The sequence below is a fragment of the Convolutriloba macropyga genome, chromosome 6 (genome assembly GCF_964194025.1).
Source record: "Convolutriloba macropyga chromosome 6, txConMacr16.3, whole genome shotgun sequence".
Classification (NCBI taxonomy): Eukaryota; Metazoa; Xenacoelomorpha; order Acoela; family Convolutidae; genus Convolutriloba; species Convolutriloba macropyga.
This window is the reverse complement of record NC_134473.1, coordinates 48689899-48712278: the sequence shown is the minus strand read 5'-3', so window position 1 is coordinate 48712278 and position 22380 is coordinate 48689899. Positions and strand designations below refer to the sequence as shown.

The 22380-nt window shown below is 32.9% G+C and overlaps 1 protein-coding gene across 3 annotated transcripts in view; it reads right to left on the bottom strand.

Annotated features, from left to right (window-relative positions):
• LOC142341725 (uncharacterized) overlaps positions 1-21660 on the bottom strand; it is a 61275-nt gene extending 39615 nt beyond the window's left edge. Inside the window, exons 1-2 of one of the 3 annotated variants that reach the window (XM_075392892.1) lie at positions 21628-21660; positions 16656-16820 (exon numbers count right to left, since the gene is read on the bottom strand). The gene's annotated coding sequence lies outside the window, so the exon portion shown is untranslated. Of the gene's footprint in view, positions 1-16655; positions 17328-21564 lie in introns of those variants that run through there. The other 2 variants (XM_075392890.1, XM_075392891.1) reach the window with 2 other exon arrangements.
• Between the last annotated feature and the right edge of the window lie 720 nt (positions 21661-22380).

The window sequence follows — 22380 nt, the reverse complement described above, 5'->3', positions numbered from 1 at the left end:
TATGAAACTGTGCAAGGCCCCATTATTATAAGATAGTACCTGCAAGAACTGTCAATCGTTATTTTCTCTTCACATTCACATCAACCACTCTTCCTTTTAGAGGGAATACTCAGACATGGTAGCAAAAAAAACCAAAGTTTTACAAAACTAAATGCTCGAAGCAATCAGTTGCAACCTATAAACAAGCGCGAAGCAATTGAGACTTCTAATGAGTGGGGTTGAGTTATATGGTGACAAAAAAGCAAAAAAAAGACAGACGATTTTTTTTAAATTAGATTTGAAAGTCATTAGAACCAACAGCAATAACTTGAAAACTTTAATTAGGTTAATTTATACGTCTTTGAGATGTATTGTTATCGGGTATATGGCCTACAACAACGAAAAGAACAACAATTATTGGCAAATTCAAAAAAAACCAATAAAATTTTGCGGGTAACTGTGTTTCAGCCCAAAAAAACATAAACTATTCATGAAAAACAATAAAACTATCCGAATACAACTTTTCCCAACGTTTTTCATTTTCCCTAAAATGCTTTTCTTTAATTTGACCTTTCAATAATGTGATAATTCGACAAGGAAACAAAATGAACTCATAAAATATACAATTATGATGAAAAATATAAAAACGAAGACGCGTAGTACCAAAATAAAGAAACCATTAGTTGAATTAAAAGCCATTAACGACATTAATTGTTTGCTCAGAGGAAGTCGGTTTCTGCTTTTTTTACTGACACTGCGCTCGAGTTTTTGAGAAATAAAATAAAAATAGGGGCAAAGTTCCAGAATTCACCAGTTTTTTCTCAAAAAACAAACGTTTTCAAAGTCGTAACAGACCTTAGATAACAACTGAAAAAAACTGTCTAGGTTTCTTTCTACTTTTTGAAGCCAACTGGATCTTTGATTGGGTACAATAAGTTATTGGGCTACAAAAAAAAGAAATGAAAGCAAAACTCAAGAAGTCCACAAAATTTTTACGAAAACAATTGGTCAGAGCCATAAAGACCATGAGCTTAACTCTGAAACCTTGATAAAATCTCGTTAGACCTCTTTTATTGTAGATAGTATCTGTCATTAATTGAATCCTGATTTGAAATTCTTGTCCGTAATTTACATGAAAAACATTTAAATAGCGGAAATAATTTTAAAAAAAAAGTCGCGCGCCATTGAAATCTAGTAATATTTATCATAAGGATCCATGGTAAGGTCAAGATCAGTCCAGAAAATGCAGTGCGTCTAACAAAATGATCATTTGTTGAAATGGTTTCGAAATATATCAATTATTTAAATTAGCAAAAACTTGGCGAAATTATATTTCCAGAAGACTCTTAAAGCCAGCGGGTGTGCAACTAGCTCTCTTTTGCGCCTAAGAAGAATGTGTCCGCAGTTTTATGGAGTCTATATCCAGCGACTTTAAGCATGTGTGCTAAAAAAGCCATTTTTCGACAAAAACGGCCGAATTTTGAAAATCTAGCATCAATTCTAGCCAAAATACTCAGATACAACAATTAAGAAACCCTCCTCTATCTTTAGAGATAAAATCATTATCACTAAAATTAACAATTTGAACATAATTTACCAAAATTGACGAAAAATTGGTCCAAATTGACAAAAATTTCTTCAAAAATGTGAATAAAACAGCTAAATCTCGTCTAATATTCACAAAATTTCAATAACTCTCTTTAAAAAGCAAAAATTGAGAACTCTTTTTAAATCTGTAATCTACGCAAGACGGGTTTACTAATGATACCACTCACAACTCTCTACGATTATTATATTGATCGGACAAAACTGTCTGAATATAAAAAAATCCCACTTGAGTATATAGTTCCTCCCCCCTCAAGAGGGGTCAGAACAACAAGTTTTTCAAACAAGGTAGTAACTACAACAACTCCTCAAGGGAAATTCTGTATGTTCTTCAATTTGTTGCTCCATCGCAACTTTATTGACAATATTTGCAAACCCAAAATAATCCAAGCAAACTCCAAAAAAAATTCAAGTATTGAATTTACTTGACATTCGCAGATAAGCAAAAAATTGTAGCAGTAAAGTGATCATGAGAAAACTGAAACAAACACTTTTTTAAAAGACTTTATACATGTATTAGACGTATATTTTTTATATTAACTGGAAAATTCAATCCTAGTAAAATTTCAATTAAAAGACAAAAACTATTGTTTAATTAACCAAACAATCTCTTGCAGCTCATTATTGACAAATTATACCTGTTTGATTATTTTTTATAACAATTGATTGAACTAATAATGAATGTTGCTTGATTTCCGAAAACATCCATCAAATTTTTTGTTTTAGAGCCGGCTTTACATAAAATTATACTAATTGATTGTGCGCACTAATTGAAACTTTTTGTCTGTATTGATTTTGAATATTGCAATTCAGCAATTAGTGTTTGACAAAGCGGGTCAGTTTTGCGTATTGAGTTAAGAGCTTGTAAATCATTGCACGAAATCTGCCATCAATTGGTCGGACAATGGTGCTAAATTTATTGGAGCGGAGAAATAACTTTGCAAACGTATTGAAACGGGGAACATTATCAAAATTGCATCTGAGTTTTTCGTCAAGTATTTAAAGTGGAGGTTCAATTCTCCCAATGCGCCACATCAGGTGGTACCTGCAAGATGTTGCCACGAATTTTTATGCGCGGTTTAAACTCCTGACTCGCGTCGCCTCACAGATGAGGTGTTGCACACTACTTTTTGTCTCGTGGAGCATCCTTTGAGTTTGCTACCTTTAACACCTGTAAGAAGTGATCCGTGCAATTTGAACGCTTTAAGGGCTAACCACTTTCTATTAGGAGTGCATTCGGTTGGTATTCCGTCCTTGTTGGTAATAATGGGTTTGATCATCGCAAGCGCTACGCCCGTTCGCAGTTGCACGCTAACGCATATTGGTACCGTTCGATCTGAGAGTACGTGACGACGCTGAACCGACGTTCTCAGTATCAAAAACCTGCCAAGCAACTCGACCGATGACTTTATTTGGATCGTTGAGGAAACCAACCCTAGGGGTTACTACACTACAACTGGGATTGTAGAACTCCGTCACAAATCCGATAGCGTCGCACGCTTCGTGTTATTGCGTACCTCCAGCGGATCACCCGTTCGTCAGCTAGTTAGGCCAATACCGCAAAGCGTGTGGAGCTATCGGATTTTTGACGAATTTCTACAATCCCAGTTGTAGTGTAACCCCTAGGTTTGTTTTCGTCAACGATCCAAATAAAGTCATCGGTCGGGTTGTTCGGCAGGCTTCTTCCGGGATGGAGAATGTTACTGAGTGAAAAACCGAATATCAACCAATCAGATTCGATCATTTTAAATACTTGCAGAAGTTGCTCTGAAAGAAAAAAATTACGTTTCGATTTATTTAGAAAAGTCAGAAAGAGTTCTAATTTTAAGTAACGAAAACCGCGAAATGTATCTGATAAAACAGCTTTCGGCTTAATTTTTTAGGTTTTCTAAGCGTGAACTAAGCAAATGCGAACTGATTTTGACGCCAATATTATTAGACAAATTACCATTAAAGGAGAATAGAAAAAACATTGCCGTCCAACTTTGAGTGCTTACTTTGTACGTTTAGGCTTACGTTCGCCAATAACATATTGCTTTATTTTATGCTTTATGGCTAGAAAAGATGTATTCACGTCCGAACTATTGATTGTTTTGGATTGTCAGAATTTGCAGCCCGAATGGTTAATGCTTAAAAATAGAGCCATCAAAGCTTTTTGAAACATTTTAACTTTAACGTATTGCTATTTGTGCAGGAAACTTTTGTTGTATGCTCTTCACTCGTTTTCAGAGATGCTAAGAGCTAATGGTTTCAGACTGCAATTTCTTGGGAACAATTTACACTGTTCTACTTTAAAGGCATCCAAAATCCGCGCTCCTTGTCAGACAGTAGCATGTAAGTTTGATCAGTTTTTCGCTGTAGTATGGCCAAACTTTAGAAGGTCTTCGCTTCGGCAAATGATCTGGTAGAATACAAGCACTCTCTTGTGCTTTTTTTTTCCTTTTTCATAGTCTGATTATTATCCTACACCTCAACCTGGGAATACTTTTTTCTATATCAAAACAGAAAGCGTTTTGTTGAAGTCTCCGTCTAGAATATCGCATATTTAGTTTGGAAGTTTTGTCAGTTCAGTACAAAAAAAATAGTTGTGCAACTACTTTTGGTACTAAAATGACAAAACTTCCAAGTCTTGGCCAAGTCTGTCAAGTCTTAAATGTGGTATGATCATAGCTCTGCATCAGTACTGATACCAAGATTTGGAATTAGACCTGCCCAGACTTGGCGTTTAGTACGGGGCTCCGTTAAACTTTTTAGCCATCAGTTTAGATATCAATTTGTTTCAAAAACTTCAACCTGTAATATACATTAGCATTATGAGCGAACTAAATTTAAACATGTTTTGAGGAGCTGATTTTTTATTTATATTGCTTTAACTGATTTGCAAAATAGAGTGTTTTTAGAGCCGTTAAACCTTAGTTTTAATAGCTCTAAAGAATGAAATACATGAAGCACTAAAGAATGAATAGTGCTTTAACCTAATATTGTGTGGTACATGCTATTTAGTAAAAAGTAAGACGAAACAAAATATTGAAGCAACTTTATTTTATTCTCATCGGATACGCCAAGTTTTCTTAAAACTGTTATAAAGTTGCTGTCTGAAGCTTCTCGTTATTAGATCTTAGTTCTCATATTATGATACACTAAAGATGATTTTCTCCGACCATTATCCTAACCTTGCAATGATACCTAAACAGTTGCCAGTTTTAGTCGTTGCAAGGCACCCCGGCAAGTTTATCTCACCCCAAAGTTTGCCTCACCTCAAGTTTACCCCGGCACCCGCTGACCCAAATTTACTGCGCTAATGGGTGAAAACACGTGATCAAATTCAAGGACAAGAAGTCTTTGCAGAATCTCACGTGATAAAATTCACGTGATTGGCCGAAAGAAACCTGATATTGTAATTCGGTGGCAATCACTCAAAGTTACCCACATAATCAGCTAAATTGATACTCTTCTTTGTTGACAAAGCTCCAATTTAGGAAATGCGTCTTGAGGTAAATCAATTTTATGAAGCTGTTCTGAATGGCATCAGGCGAAGAGTATTTGAATAAAAAGTTATTCACCCGCAAATTTTAAGCTTGTCATAAGACTGAAAACTTAGTCAAATGTCAAAAAACGTCATCATTTGACGAGGGATAAAATTCTGTAACTATTTATAAAATTTTGCTTGGACAACTAATTAAGAAGGCTTTCAGCGTAATTAAACGTTTTAAATTTAAACAAAAAAAAATTGGCAGTTGTTAGCAAATGGTTAACGCTATTGTGCAAGTTGCTATAATTGGCCGCTATATTATTCGTACGACATAGTCTTCTTCAGTTGCTTGCGTCACTAAATTAGAAAAAAAGGAACTAAATACTGAACCAGATAGTTTAAAAAAGTGAAAGCCAAAAGAATTTAAGTATGACGGTACTCTGAAAACGGTTAAATAACTCACCAAAATTAAATTTTCTCCACTTATTAACTGTCAGAGCAAATTTAACTTTGTCACAGTTTTTTCTGTTAAAACGAAATCGAGATTAATTCAAAACTATTTATTTAAATTTTTTCAGTCACTTTGAATTTTTCTATCAACCAAGCCGATACATTTTTGACTTAATTGTCAACCAAATGAAGACATAATCAAAAATAGATGTTTGAGTATAAAGAAATCGTTACACACCCAAACTACAAATTGGATTAAAAAATACCATGCCTCAATAGAGCACTCACGCGATCTACCATTAACAAGACTACGAAAAAACAAACAGCAAATCAAGCAAAAAGAAAACATTTTTTCATGGCAAAAACTCAAAATCTAAATTTAAATGCACCTAGTAATAACGTCAAATTACAATAAGACAAAACCCTAACTGCACAAAGTTACATTTTTCCTAATTACAAACCAAATGTGACTTTTTAAAATGATAATAGGTAACAAGCCGACAAAAAGAAAAAAGAATGTGGCGAAAATAAAAAAAAACAAATAACCTTTTTTAAACCAAATAACTTCAAACGTCTTAAAAACCAGTTCCTTTTAACGCAAAAATTTTATATAAATTTACTAAAACATCATTAGAAAACCGAAAAAACCTGTCTTTAGTTAGACTAATCCATAAACGGGCTAAAGGTGCAGAATAACTAAAAAATACAGACAACATGCGAAAACACAAATTTAGGTAATTAAAATCATTAGCTATTATCTGAACAATGTTTTTTTTATTTCAATGGTTACTAGTACTAATTCGGTTACAATTATACGGAAATCTTAAATATGTTCACCTGGGCCTCATTTGAAAGTCATTGGGATATGTTATTAGGCGAAATTGCTAAAACAAGAGAAAAGGAACACAAACTGTGCCTGCTTACAAAATTTTTATGAAAACGCATATTCTCCAAGAAAAAAAATATTAGTTACTACATAATATCAATAGGAATGTTAATTTCTGAGATAAAAAGATATAGGTGGGACCTCTCAATGCTGAGAAAAAGCTTCAAATTGTCGAAAAGAACAAAAAGAACAGTAAAGATTAAAAAAATCTTTGAAAACGAATAATATCACAAACTGACTATTTACATTTATAGACTATCGGCCATAAACTGCCTCCATTAAGTAAAATGATACAATCTATCCTCAATTAGAAGATTATGAGACCGGTCAGCACTTTACGGCTACATAAGAAACAAAAAAACCAGCAAAAACATCAAATTCAAAAACAGCAAAGCCTGAAGTCTCAAAACCATTAAAAATGAACTTTTTTCGCAAAAAGTTTATTATTTTCAATTGATTCTTTAAAAGCAATAGAGATCTTCCTTTTCAACAATATGACTTCAACAAATCAACAATTATGGACAAATGTATTAAAACCACGGAAAATCTGAGAAAATCCGTAGTATCAACGCCATTAATTTCAATAGCTTTCAACAGAAGTAAAAAAAACGAACAGTTACGCCTCCACGGGAGCAAAAAGATGTATCTCATTCACAAGTGGCCAATAGAACATTACAATAAGTACCATGACTATGAAAACAACAACAAAGACAGGCAAAAACCAAAAATTCTGTGGAAAAATGAGACAAGAATGTGTCGAAGCCATTTAAGCCATAAGCTTTTCTCTGAAAACTTTATCTATGATGCATTGAACGTCTTCTATAGGTTAATGGGAACTATATAGGGATAACGTGATAAGATTTCAAAGGGAACCAAAATTTTAAAAAAAATCAAAAATCTTTTTAAAAACTATGGAAAATCGACGCATCGAAGCCATAAAAGCAATAGTTAGAAGATAAAACCGCTTTCCAGATAGCCTATCCAGAGACCAAAACTAGCCTTTTTATTGCCTTTCGTGTATTGGCAACCCAAAATTCTTTCAGTTTAAAGCGAGAAATGTGTTTTTTACTGAATATTTTTCTAAGAAAAATCTTGAAAAATTTTTTTAAAAAAATTATGGAAAATCGTGGCATCGCAGCCATAAAACCAAAAGTTAGAAGACAGAACCGCATTCCAGATAAATTTTTGTTGCATTAGATTGAAAAAGGTTCCTGTCAATACTGAGACTGAACGACAGTTCGCGAAAAAAAGCTTAGGATTGGTTAATGATCAAAAAAAAATTTCGAAAAATTATGTTCAAAGTCTTAACATCCCTTAAGTTCAACAAACGTCAACAAAAATACTAAAATTTTACTCGTTGGGAAGATAAGGTTGGAAGGTTGGTTGTCGTTCAAAACTCATCATTGAGACATCACCATAAGTCTTAAGACAACAAAAACAAATACAGGCAAAAACCAAAAACCAAGAAAAATGCGAGAAGAAAGTAACGCAGCAATTTAACCATAAATTTTTCTCTGCAAACTTTAGATATGATTCATTGAAGGTCTTCACTAGGTCAATGAGAACTATCAATATCAGGATAATTGGATGAAATTTCAACACGAACCGAAGTCACAAAAAAACATGCAAAAATTTTTAAAAAAAAAAATAAAAAAAAACGCGTGGCATTGAAGTCAAAAAACAAATATTTAGCAGATAAAACCGCTTACAAGAGGAATTTTGATTGCAGTGCAAAGACTGGGGATCCTATTTCTAATGAGACAGTTCGATACTTCACGAAAATAAAATTAAGATCGGTTAAATTTCAAAAAAAAAATTAGAAAAATGGTTTTTAAAGCTTCAACAGCCGTTAGCTGTCCACTCAAAGTATTAGATAGTTGCACATAAAGCTCATTAAGAAAACTATTTCACTTTTAGTCATTGAGTATTTGCCATAGGACTCCGAAAAATCAGTGAAATCTCAAAAATGAATATCAAAACTTCCTTAAAAATTACGAAAACTCAGAGTGGAAATCAAAGAAAAGATAAGCAATTACTTGAAAACGATTTTTTTTTCATTGAGCATCATATGGAAAATGGCCATTCTCCAAGTTACTAAAAAACAAAAAAAAAACAATGAAAAGTTTTCTAAAGAATAGCCCTGAAATTGAAAAAGAATCTTTTAGAGTAAATTTCACTATGAGACCAAAATTAGCCTTTTTATTGCCTTTCGTGTATTGGCAACACGAAATTGTTTCAATTTGATGCGTGAAGTGTATTTTTTAACTTAATCGTTTTCTAGGAGCAATCTTGATTTGAACAAAAAGTACGCTAAAAAGTGAACAAAATCATGCCAAATATGCCGTGTTTACACAAAACCTCGATAACTCCTCGAAAAATACGAAAATCAAAAAAATCTTTCTATTCTACTGTGGACGAGCTTTTTATTGATACCACTCTCATTTCTCTACGATGAATACATCGATCATTCAAAATTGTCTGAACAAAGAAAACCCCTTTGAGTATATAGTACCTCCCCCCACACATGTGGGGTCGGAACAACAATATCTGAAAGAAAAGAATTAATTTTTCGTCTTCAGTGGAAAAATCGTGCTTTACCCTCAAATCCTATGTTTCTTTGTTTCGATTCAAAATGTAAAAGTTGGTATTATATGGTGTTATCAAGGCTACGTTTACAGACAGTGCGCCCAAACTATAATTTCTCTCTCTCTCTCTCATTTGTACGGATTTTTTTTTCAATGAATAAATCATCTGATACAATAATTTTTTAAATAAAAAGTAAACTGAAACAAACGCACCATATCTATATCATATACACAAGTACAAAAATTTGGTTTTGTAATACAAAGTTCATTGAAATTGCAAATCACTTACTGATACCGAAAATTTATCATGTCTGAAGATCTTCTGAGTTTAAAGCAATTAAAGAAGATAGCAGTAAAAAATAGGTGCTAAAAAAATAGAACTGACATCCATATTCTTTCAACCAGAAAAATATACGTGATCATAGCGTACAATTTTTTTAATCAAAAACGTCGAAACATATTTACAATGATATAAAGAAATATAATGGACAGTGTATTTAAAAAATAGATAGTTTTGACGCAAAATGAGCTTTCCTCATTACAAAAAAACTAATCAGATATCAAAAAATATCACTTGACGACAAATTGTAATGCACACACTTTCTATAAAGCGCTCAGCAGACGCCTTTGAAAACTTTTCAGCGTAATTGTTTTTATTCAATTTGATTAAAATGCTGGTGGTATTCAGCACTGAATATTGTCTATTGTAAGAAATGCAATTTTTTCAATTACTTTCTGAGAGATAGTTTGCATGAACTACTGACATCGCTAAAACAATTTAAGAAACTGAATTTTCATCTTAAATCAAACAAGGAGGCTCGATAATGTGAGTTTGGACATAATATTCCGGCCCGCTCATCCACGTTTTCCATTTAATTGTCTTTCAAAGTGATGGAAAACTACCAAAAGTAAAGTTCACATATCTAAGAGAACAACTAAGAGAAAAAATAATGCTGGATTAGAGGGCCGCTGAGACTTGGTCATCAATGGTCATCAATGTAATTACTATACAAGACAAACATAAAAATCCAATAATAGAACACATTAATTACGACCAGAAACCAATGTCATTTTTTTTTTAAAAAAAAACACTTATTGAAAAAGTGAAAGGAACCAGATGTAACCTGGTCTGAACACATCAAACTGTACTTCATTAGATGTTCAACGGATAAGACATAAAACTCTCAAAAATGCGACTCGGAGACAGACTGACAAAGAAAAACAGAGAGATCAAAGTTCAAAAATACATTTCTGTTTCGATTTTCAAAATAACTGAAATCAATCCGTATCAACTCGGATTAATAGGAAGGTTAATTTATACATCATAGAAAACAATTGAGGTTTGTCGTTAGCCATAATTTGTCGGACGACTGCAAAAATAACGGCAAAAACGAAACGAAAAACAATTGAACTTAACAAAAACGCGAAAAAACAACTGTTGAAACCATAAGTTATTCCCAGAGAATCAAAAATATTTTTAATTTTGCTTTTATAACTTGGATAGGAAATGAAAAACTATAACGTGGATAGGAAACGAAATAATAAGCGAGTATACAAAAAATAAAATTTAATGAAAATGCTTAGTACCAAAGCCAAGAAACCGTTAGTTGAAAACAAAACTCTTATCAAATTTGATTTTTGGTTAACTGGAAACAAGATGCGACCTGTCGTCACAGAGACCAAGCTACAAAAGGGTAAGAAAAAAGATGGTAGTGATAAAGCTCAAAAATCCACAGAAGTTTTTGATAACAAATTTTCTCAAACACTCAAACAAATCTTAGCCTTTAAATTTAAAACAAAATAAATCAATCTGCAACTGCTCATGAAGCCAGTTGAGCTTCATTTTATTTATAGGGACTAATAGGACGACAAAAACAACAATAAAGGGCATAACTCAAAATTTCACGAATGATTTCTGGAAACCACATTATTGAAGCCATATAATCAAAATACAAAGAAACCACTAAAAACTGTAAATAGAAGAAGGGGATTGAATGTGTTGCTTGGGTCTCTTCTGATATTTACTTATTCTTCTAGGTAAAAGGTCTTTGTGGAAAAGACAACACACAGAACAACAAATATTGACCCGTATCGAAAACTCACAAATTCCTTTTCAAATCTGCACAGACATCAATCAAAACGTAAAACAAAACCAACAGCAAAAAAGGCTCAGAGCAACAGAAAATTGATTATCCCAGTCAATAATGAGACTCAGATACCTGTTGACGACAAAAAAGCAAAAACAAGAAACACAAAATTGTTTCCTTTAGATGAATTAGTTGCAGGTATTTAAATCCAATAGCTATAGCCTGAAATCGGGAAATAAATTCAATTAAAGACCTGTAGAAGCAATACGAGCCTATGATTTTCATGAATATGTCAATATTAATAAAAATAACGACAATTAGTCAGAACAAAAATGTAATGAATTTTGGGAGAGCACGGATTGGCAGCCGCTAAAACTATAAGCTATTCACTGAAAACTTTAAAAGTTCTTTTTTGCAATTTTTCCATGACAATTGGGCTATCTTTAATGCACAAAAAACAGGAACAGATAACAAACTCATGTAGAAGCAAATATGCAAAAATTCACAAAACTTATGTTAAATTGCGTAGTAAGAAGGCCAAAAACCCATTATTTCATTATAAAAGCTCTACAAAGAGTAATTTTTTCACTTGGAACTTATTATGTTCTGTATTTTCTGAGACCAGGTTTCATGTGGACAGAAATAAGATTTAAAAACCACAAATTTCCGAATTTCGTTGAATTTCTCACAAAACAAATATATTCAAAGTCATAAGAGGCATGAGATAACCACTGAAGGCATTATAAAGGTTCACCTGCAACTGTTTAAGAACCCAATTGAATTTTTAATTAAAAAGTAATAAAAAAGTCATGGGGCTGAAAAAGAATGACAATTGATGGCATTACAAAAGAAAACAATCAATTTTACGAAATACATTGTGAAAGCCAAAAAAAACTTTAAGCCTTTCTCTGAAGACAAACTATATATTTACAAGGCCCTTTGCTGTAAATAGGATCTGATGTGCCGTAAACTGAAACTAATCTTGTCAGTATTCGACATAAAATAAACAAAAAAATCGAAACATTCCGAGAAAGACCGAGCCCTAATGTAATCTGAAAAAATATTGACTGTAAGATTTCAAGATGACTCCAAAAATAGCCGTGAATATTCTGCGCATCCAATAAAAACAATTAATTATTCCGTGTATTTGCAAAACAGATCAATAATCAGTTGAAATTTTCAAGAAATCAAAAATAAATGATTTTTCTATAATTTGAGGTTTAATTTTAGAAGAACCAGCAAACATTTAAATCCAGAAGACTCCTCTTCAAGATTGTGAAAGCAGATGTTAAGTCTCTAATTCCTGCATATTTAAACAATCAAGGTAACAAAAAAGTAATTTTATCTATTTTTGATTTAAAGAAAGTCTCAAAGTCGAAACCAAAAAACTCGAATTAAAGAAATTGGCAAGCCTTCTCTTTCATTAAACGTAAAACCAATTACATTGTTCTCAAAAATGTTAACCAGTTATAGCAAATTTGACGACAATTTGGTAAAAAATATACGGATGTTGTGAATAAAAACAACGGAAAACACTCTACTTTTCCAAAAACGTATAAATTTTTTAAATTTTGTTCATTCATAAGTGTACTTAAGCAAAGTAACAACCAACATCACACTAAGCTGATGTTTAATTCGACAACTTGACGCTATAAAATGATTGTGAGAAAACGTTAAGTTCTGCTTTTAAAACAATTGAAATTTCCTTTCTATATGTTTTTTCTATCGACACCTGCTGCTTGCTAATTTGAAAATAAACTTTGAAATTGACTGAATATTCTACGAAAAACGTCTGTTCTTTAACGATCTCAAAATTAATTGAAAACCTATAAGAAATAGATTTCCACGATAGGGTTTTTAAAACTTATTCTAACTATAGTGAGAGCAAATCTTGCGCAAAAAGTGCCAAAGAAAAACAGCTGCCCAATTATATAGTACTCTACATAGTCTTTGGATATATCGTTAACACAGCACTGCGTTCATTTTTTATTCGGTAAAAATCACCACCCAGGTCGAGTTTTCAGACGGAAGAGATCTCTAATCAGACTCAAGTCGAACGCATACGTTGTGCTTCCAGGCCACAATTACAGGGTCTGTGCATTTTTTTCTTTGAAAATTTTGTAGTACTTTTACTGAGAAATGTTGTGTCTGCCAAGAAGCAACAACAAAGCAGCGTTCTGATCAGAGACTCATCTAGAGTCTGATGGGGTTGATCAGAATCAGGGGCTCCAGCTGATAAAATGCCTGCCCCTATACAAGTAAGTATTTTTATAAACGCAGATCGTGACGTCTTTTATGGGAAACTGTCTAAGTTCATCTATTGATTCAGGAAAAAGCACCAATGGCATAACAAACGAAATAGTTTTTCAACGATTTGTTATTTCATCTATAGTAGTACTCTTAACTCAGGCTTCTCCTTTGTTCAATATTTTACTGAAAACATGAACTTTTATGAAAAGAACATATTATAGCTATATTAAGGGAACTGTTCATGTTTAAAACCCTTTTTTCTGATCAAAAAGTTTCAAGCGCACTTGGGTTTGATCAGAGACGACTTAAAGCGCACTTCAATCTGTTCAGTGGTGGTCTCGAGCGAACTTGAGTCTAATTGTAGCAGGGTTTGAGCGTACACTAGTGTGACCAGCAGTGACTTTTGAGAAAACGATATTCTTATCAGACGTATTTTAGAGCGCAAAAGTCTTGACAATGGTCTGAATTTGGTCCGATCAGTGATCACGTTCTTCTGGGGAAAGTCTGATCAGAGATGGCTTCGATCAGATGAGACTTCAGTCTAGGGTGGTCCGATCACCTCAACCTTTCGTCTGGCACCTCAACTTGGGCAGCTGAAGAAACTCATGTTTGTCAGTATGAATGGTTTTTGTACCTCACAACAAAAAGTGCACACTAAATATGTAAGCGCGCTTGAGTTAGAATATAAGATAGAGAATTTTTGTAGGCGTTTTCTGTTGCAATTTGAGTTCTAGGTTTCAGCCATAAAATATATTTCAAAATCAATGGACAGCTAGGCTTACATGAGCCACGGAGATATTGTCAATAATATTTATTTCAAATATTCTTTTGAAAGCTTTGGTGCTAATACGATTGTCAACTCAAAATAACTCCGGAATTTCTCATTAAAATTAAAAATGTTCTAAGAACAATTTTTCTTGGAATCTTAATTTTTCTAAGATTTTAATTTTTACCAAAAACGCATAAAGAATCACTTTTGTTCTGTTGTCGTTATTTCACGGTTTATAACCTAGATTTACTGACATGAGCACAGGTCCAGATAAGAAAATTACCCATGAACTGTCACAGCAGTCAATTATCCTTTCTCTGCTATCATATAAGGATCGTACTAGGAAAAACTTTATGATTTGCTTGACATCATTTCCGAACTTTGTATGATTACTAAGAAATGGCACACCGGGAGCAGCTTAAGCAAAAATTTTGTTCATTCATAAGTGTACTTAAGCAAAGTAACAACCAACATCACACTAAGCTGATGTTTAATTCGACAACTTGACGCTATAAAATGATTGTGAGAAAACGTTAAGTTCTGCTTTTAAAACAATTGAATTTTCCTTTCTATATGTTTTTTCTATCGACACCTGCTGCTTGTTAATTTGAAAATACACTTTGAAATTGACTGAATATTCTATGAAAAAACGTCTGTTCTTTAACGATCTCAAAAATAATTGAAAACCTATAAGAAATAGATTTCCACGATAGGGTTTTTAAAACTTATTCTAACTATAGTGAGAGCAAATCTTGCGCAAAAAGGGCCAAAGAAAAACAGCTCCCCAATTAAATAGTACTCTGCGTAGTCTTTGGATATATCGTTAACACAGCACTGCGTTCATTTTTTATTCGGTAAAAATCACCACCCAGGTCGAGTTTTCAGACGGAAGAGATCTCTAATCAGACTCAAGTCGAACGCATACGTTGTGCCTCCAGGCCAAAATTACAGGGTCTGTGCATTTTTTTCTTTGAAAATTTTGTAGTACTTTTACTGAGAAATGTTGTGTCTGCCAAGAAGCAACAACAAAGCAGCGTTCTGATCAGAGACTCATCTAGAGTCTGATGGGGTTGATCAGAATCAGGGGCTCCAGCTGATAAAATGCCTGCCCCTATACAAGTAAGTATTTTTATAAACGCAGATCGTGACGTCTTTTATGGGAAACTGTCTAAGTTCATCTATTGATTCAGGAAAAAGCACCAATGGCATAACAAACGAAATAGTTTTTCAACGATTTGTTATTTCATCTATAGTAGTACTCTTAACTCAGGCTTCTCCTTTGTTCAATATTTTACTGAAAACATGAACTTTTATGAAAAGAACATATTATAGCTATATTAAGGGAACTGTTCATGTTTAAAACCCTTTTTTCTGATCAAAAAGTTTCAAGCGCACTTGGGTTTGATCAGAGACGACTTAAGGCGCACTTCAATCTGTTCAGTGGTGGTCTCGAGCGAACTTGAGTCTAATTGTAGCAGGGTTTGAGCGTACACTAGTGTGACCAGCAGTGACTTTTGAGAAAACGATATTCTTATCAGACGTATTTTAGAGCGCAAAAGTCTTGACAATGGTCTGAATTTGGTCCGATCAGTGATCACGTTCTTCTGGGGAAAGTCTGATCAGAGATGGCTTCGATCAGATGAGACTTCAGTCTGGGGTGGTCCGATCACCTCAACCTTTCGTCTGGCACCTCAACTTGGGCAGCTGAAGAAACTCATGTTTGTCAGTATGAATGGTTTTTGTACCTCACAACAAAAAGTGCACACTAAATATGTAAGCGCGCTTGAGTTAGAATATAAGATAGTGCGTTTTTGTAGGCGTTTTCTGTTGCAATTTGAGTTCTAGGTTTCAGCCATAAAATATATTTCAAAATCAATGGACAGCTAGGCTTACATGAGCCACGGAGATATTGTCAATAATATTTATTTCAAATATTATTTCGAAAGCTTTGGTGCTAATACGATTGTCAACTCAAAATAACTCCGGCATTTCTCATTAAAATTAAAAATGTTCTAAGAACAATTTTTCTTGGAATCTTAATTTTTCTAAGATCTTAATTTTTACCAAAAATGCATTAAGAATCACTTTTGTTCTGTTGTCGTTATTTCACGGTTTATAACCTAGATTTACTGACATGAGCACAGGTCCAGATAAGAAAATTACCCATGAACTGTCACAGCAGTCAATTATCCTTTCTCTGCTATCATATAAGGATCGTACTAGGAAAAACTTTATGATTTGCTTGACATCATTTCCGATCTTTGTATGATTACTAAGAAATGGCACACCGGGAGCAGCTTAAGCAAAAATATGCTAAATCAGGAAGAGAGCCATCTTTTTCTTTCATTAAGAGTTTTCAGTGTAAAATTTATGATCTTCAATCAGATTTAAAAGGCCTAGAAATTTTGCAAAACTTAATTTAATTGGGCTTAACTTTAAAGAATGCGAAATCAGTTTAGACCACCCCGCGCGATTATTCTCAAAATAGCTCTAAATGGGAACAATAAAACCGCCAGAGACTGTTTTCCTTCAACTTTCCGCCATTGTAAATCAATTCAAACAATAAACTCACCTTTTTCCTCCACACTGCAGCAACTTGAACTAAATTCTTTTATTTACCTCATAATTGTTCAATTCATAAACTGAAACAATGCTTGGTAAATAAAAATAAAACACCATACAAAAGATATAAAAGAATAACCGTAAAATGAGCAACGTTAAAATATGATACAACGCTCTAAATAAGTGAACCTATTTTGAAATAGGTTGAAAACTCTATAAAATTTCCGAGAATTTTGATCCCGGGCTAGAAAGCCTTAAAAGCTGGAATTGAAAAACGCAGTAAATTGATCCTCCAAGATTTGTTTTCCAAAATGAAAACAAAATTGGAGTGTATATACAACTTTTAGTTGCAGGCTATAATGGTCAGTGAACCGAAAATATTCAAGGACCCAAAACTAGCAAGATTGGTGTTTTTGCAAACATAAAATTTGTTTTCTAGTTTTTGCAAAAATCGTAAAAGTTGTATAGTGGGATTTCTAACAAAACTGGTAAAATAATTTCCATAAATACAGCAAAAACTATCTAAGCTCTTGTTGTGCGCCAAGTTAAATGTCCGAAATTTACTTTAATAACTAGCCTAGTTAGCACGTGGATTTTAGAATCATTAACAAAACTACAATCATACTTGCATAAACAGCAGGCACTGAACCGTTAATAGGCCTAAACCGGTGCCCGGGCTTTTACTATTTGTACTTTGAGAACACGTTTTGTTGGTCGGTTCCGATCTAAAGCGTGACAGAAATTGTTTCTTTTCAAAACAGTTGGTAAATAAGCCACATACCAAGTTAGGCACCAAACATTTGTTTATTTGGATCAAAATTACCCAAAATGTGAAGCGGGCTGCAAATTAAAGCCCTGAATTAGTATCTTGACAGGCTAGTTTAACTTTTCAAAGTCTGTTTGCGATATTTTTGTTTTGTTTTATCTTCTTCAAGTTCGATTTAGAACTCTAGCGATAACTGCGCGCGTTGAACAAATTAAAAGCGTTTCTTCGAAACAGTGTGAACAAATTTTAACGATCTGCAAACAGGGGTTGTGTAAGTTTATTTCTCAGAAAACCGAATTTACCCCTTCCTATAAAACTTTATGAAATACTTAATTTTGATCAAATGTAGAAAAGTGGTCAGAATGTTTATTTATCCCAACAAGGCGGCTCGTTAATGTGCGTTCGCACATGATGTTCCGACCCGAGCTCATCTACATTTTTGACTAAAATGTCAACCAAATCAAGAGATAACAAAAATAGATGTTTGAGTTTAAAACAATCGTTACACATTCTATCTACTAATTGAATTACTAATGTCATGCTTCATTACAGCACCAACGTGACCTGACATTGAAGAGACTAGAAAAAAAATAGCACCAACAAAATTTTGGCGGCAAAAAATGAATATCTAAATTTAAAAGCACCTGGTAACAACGTCAAAATGCAGTCAGATAAAACCTTAACTACACAAGTTTACCTTTTACTAACTATACAGCAGATGAAAAGTTTTCTTAACGAGACTAGGTAACAAGCCGACAAAAAGAACGAACAGTGAGGCGAAACTTAAAAATTAATCAACATTTTTTGCACCAAGAAAATTCAAAAATCTTAAAAAACATTGGTTTTTAATAAAAAAATCCTTGATAAATTACTAAAAAGTCGTTACAAAACCAAAAGCACCCGTCTGTGGTCACACTATGCCATAGAAACAAACTAAAGAGAAACTCAAAAAATTACAAACGATTTGCGAAAACACAAACCTTTGCTACCATTAAAATCAATAGCTATCATCTGAATATGTATTTTTAATTCAGTTGTTATTTCTGCTATTTCAGTTGAAGGATTTATACTGAAAGATTAAATAAGTTTACTTGGGCCACATTTAAAAACCATTGGGATCTGTTATTACGCGATTGTTCTGAAGGAAGAGAAAAAGAAACGCAAAAAATGGCCATTCAATAAACGTTCAGAAAAACGAAACAACAGTGGCACATAATATCAATATATATGTTATTTCTTGAAATACACGAAATTCGATGGGACATCTGATTGATGAATAGAAGTTAAATTTGACGAAAGGAACCTATTCGCTATATACTGAATGTTTCGAGCAACATCATTCATTCAGTCCTCAATTACAAGCCTATGAGATCTGTGAGCAATTTACGGCTACCTAAAGAACAAAAACAGCGAATTCAGGAAAAAAAATTGAGCGACAAAAGGGTCGAAGGCACTAAAAAAATGAACTTTTCACTAAACACTCTTCAATTTTAAATTAATTTTTCAGGAGCAATGGGAAAACCTTTTTTATCAATATAATTTCAAAAAATCAACAAATATAAACAAATACATTAGACGCACGAAAATTGCGGGAAAACACGTATTATCAACGCCATTAAATTCATTAGCCTTCAAAGGAAGCCAGTATATACAATAAATGATGCCTCGAGGGGACAATAAGTTTTTTTGCCAATCGTATTTCATCAATAAGACCTTACAACAAGTTAATGACTATGAAAACAACAACAGAGAGAGGCAAAAACCACAAATTCAGTAGAAAAGTGCCTGAAGAAAATGTCGAAGCAACTCAAATCATAAGCTCTTCCCTGAAAACTTTATTTATGATCCGTTGAACTTCTTCCCTAAACCAATAGGGACTCTCAGCAGTAAGATGATGTGATAAGATTTCAAAAGGATCGAAAAACAAAATAAAGTACCCAAAAAAAATATGAATTCTCGTGGCATTGATGTTTTAAAACTAATAGGTAGAAGATAAAACCGCTAACCAGATTAATTTTGGCTATAGTAGAACGGAAATGGATTCTGTTAGAACCAACAATGACCAAGAGTATTCACGAAAAAAAATTAGGAATGGTTGAATTTCAAAAAAGTTTCGAAAAATTATTTTTAAACACTTAACAGCCAGTAAACTCAATCTTTCATCGGAGCTCAATGACGATGCTCAGATATAACCCATAGGGAGGAAAATGATGTCTGTCATGCATAGATAGTTAAAAAGACATCACAATAAGTCTTATGACAGAAAACAATAACAAAAACAGCAAAAACTAAAATTCAGTAGAAAAATGCGAGAAGAAAGTGTCGAAGACAATTAAACCATTAGCTATTCTCTGAAAACTTTCTCTGTGATCCACTGAACGTCCTCTCTAAGCCAATTGGATTACAATAATCTTTGGATAATGTGATAAAGAGTTCAAAAGTGACCAATAATTCAAAAAATCCAAAAAAAAATTTAAAAAAATTGAAATCTTTGTCATTGAAGTCATATAACCAATAGCTAGAAGATAAAACAGCTAAACAGAATATTTTTAGTCGCAGTAAAAAGCAAGTGGGTCCAGTCAATACTGAAACTCACTAACAGTTCAAGAAAAATTTAGGAATTGTTATTGTTCAAATAAAATTTTCGAAAAATGATTTTTATTTTAACAGACATTAAATTCAATAGCTTTCAACGGAAGTCAATAAAAACGCTCAAAGATGCCCCGGTGGCAGTACATTTATGTTTGTCATGCATAGGTATTCATTATGAGATCACAGTAAGTATAATGACTATTAAAACAACAAAAAAAAAACAGGAGAAAACCAAAAAATCAGTAGAAAAGTGCAAGAAGAACGTGTCGAAGCCATTTAAACCATAAATTTTTGTTTAAAATTTTTATTGGTCATCCACAGAACATCGTTTTTAAGCTAATGGGAACTGTCAATATTTGGATAATGTGATAAGATTTCAAAAGTAACCAATAATACGTAAAAATCCAAAAAAAAATTTAAAAAATTGAAATTTTTTGTCATTGAAGTCATATAACCAATAGATAGAAGATAAAACCGCTAACCAGTTTAATTTTGGTTGCAGTAGGAAGGAAGAGGGTGCTCTCACCCCTGGACTGACTTACAATTCACTATAATAAGATTATGATTCTTTAATATTCAAAAAAAAATTCGAAAAATTATTTTTTAAGTCTTAACAGCCATTAGCCGCCCCCTCAATGAAATAGACATGTTCACTTAATGCTCATTATGGAACATATTGCACTGTTAGTCAATGAATCCCTACCATAGGACTCCAAAAAAAATAGTAAAACTTCAAAAAGAAATTCAAAATTTCATTCAAAATTACGAAAACTCAGAATCGAAGCCAAAAAAAACATGAGCAATTCCTTGAAAACGACGTTTTTTGTTCATTGCGCTTCATTCGACTATAAAGGAGTTTTGTCATTAATAGAACGTCGATATAAAATGTGACTTGTCTCTAGGTGACTTAAAAAAGCAAAAAAGAGAAAAGTTTTATTAAAAAAAGGGCTCTCAATTAGAGTTCGATTTTTTTTTGATAGTGAACTTCCCTATGAGGCCAGAACTAGTCTTTCTATCGCCTTGCATTCAACTTTTACGAACTCAAAATTTATTCTTTTTATAGAAATTTGAATTAATGTTTTCGTAAAAAAGATCTTAGTTTGAAGAAAATTGTACTAAAAGTGAACAATCATGCTAAAGATCCCATTGTTCACACAAAACTTCAATCCTCGATAACTCCTCGAAAAAAACGAAATTCAAAAAAATCTTTTTACTTTTGAATTCTACGCTGGACCAGCTTTTTAATGATACCACTCACATTTCTCTACGACGAATATATCGATCGGCCAAAATTCACTGAACAAAAAAAAAAAACCCATTTGAGTATATAGTTCCTTCCCCCACAAGTGGGGTCGGAACAAAAATAACAATTTGTATTGAAATTAACAGTTGATGATTTTTCCTCATTCTAGGCGGAGTTTCGAGACTAATCATTCCGCAGTTGTATTCCCAGTATTGGGGAATGGGGGGAGGGGGTCAGATTTTCAAACGTTTAAAGTGATTGGCTCACAAAATTTTGCTTGAAAATAAGACAATTCTGAAAACCAAAGCATCGGTTCACTTTTTAGAATCGCCAAAAAGTGTAAACTTTTCGAGGTAATAGATATAAACAAAGTTGAGTTACCCAAATTGAGGAAAACTTTGTCTTGGGGCCAAAAAAGCAATTATTTAAATAAGATAGCCACAAATTTAGATCAAGTTTATTATTAAGTGCTTCAGGATAAGGCGATAAAATCATTGAAATTGGGGAAGTTTAAATTACCAAAATAAAGAAAATTTTTGACTCCACTAAAATTGAGCTTGTTTGTGGAATTTTTGATGACGTAACAAAAATCAATTGATTATTATGATGATTTTATTCTTTAATGAGAGAAAATGCGGCCTCTTCAAAAATTGAGAGCCACCTTTAGAAGTGCATTTCCATCTTTTTGATGAAGTGTAAATATTTATGACGTAAATAGTGAGCTAGCGTTCATTTATTCTTGATTGAAACCGAAATCACATCGTAATTTATTATAGGCTTATAGTATAGTTCAATGAAGTAGTGGAATTTTTCTCTCATAAATGAATGAAATCTTCTGTTCGTACGCGAGTGTTATGTTATAAAGACATATCCTGTTATAAAACTGAAGTTTCCAAAAGTATACTAAATTTCTGACGATTTGGTATTTGCCTAATTACTCCTCATTTCAAATATCATTTTTTAAAGTTGAAAGTTATAACTTTCAACTTTTAAAAAATGATATTTGAAATGAGGAGTAATTAGGCAAATACCAAATCGTCATAAATTGGATTATAATCAATAAATATAGAGGTATAGTGCATATTTCAAAGTAAAATATGTTCGTTACTATATTGGCATTTAATAGTAAAAAAT